The sequence below is a fragment of the Neomonachus schauinslandi genome, chromosome 3 (genome assembly GCF_002201575.2).
Source record: "Neomonachus schauinslandi chromosome 3, ASM220157v2, whole genome shotgun sequence".
Taxonomy (NCBI): domain Eukaryota; kingdom Metazoa; phylum Chordata; class Mammalia; order Carnivora; family Phocidae; genus Neomonachus; species Neomonachus schauinslandi.
In genome coordinates, this window is record NC_058405.1 from 149,520,619 (window position 1) to 149,521,483 (window position 865).

Here is an 865-nt window from a genome sequence, read left to right on the forward strand (position 1 = left end):
AGAGCTAGCTGAAAATAACCAGCATACTTACAATAGTGAAATATCAGGAACCCTGATCTAATAAAAGAGCAATGCTTAACTAAATGATGGTATTAACCATTCTCTAATTAAGTAAATAATGGTACTCAAAAAACCATTATGCATTTGAGGAGCACAGAAGAGAGCAAACAGCTCCATCTGGGAGAGTGAATTCAGGGCAGATCTTCTCAAATTGACAACCTAAGTTGTTGTTGTTGTTGCCTAAGTGAATTTTCTTATATTTTTGCTTATTACAAAAGAATACATATCCATTATAGGAAGAACACACGTAAGAGAAAACCAAATATCTACAATCTCACCCCTACCCAAGACCACTATCAACATCTTAGTGTGTTTACATCTTTCCATATCTTTTTCTCTGCATACGTACACAGGATTATGTTGTATTTGGGATGTAACATAGATATGGTTTTCTTAACTGTATTTTTCCATGTAATAAGTCATGAATACTATCTCATGCAATAAATATCATTTGGCAACTTTTTTGTGTTGTTTTGTTTTTAAAGATTTTATTTATTTATTTATTTGACAGAGAGAGACACAGCGAGAGAGGAAACACAAGCAGGGGGAGTGGGAGAGGGAGAAGCAGGCTTCCCACAGAGCAGGGAGACCGATGCGGGGCTCAATCCCAGGACTCCGGGATCGTGACCTGAGCCGAAGGCAGACGCTTAACGACTGAGCCACCTAGGCACCCCTGTAACTAATTTCTATCCTCAGACATTAAGTGTGCTTTCTCTTTTGGCTATTACCAAATACACTGTGATGAACTTTCTTGTAGTCTACTCTTTGCACACATCACTGCCCTCACGCCAATTTCAGGCCACAG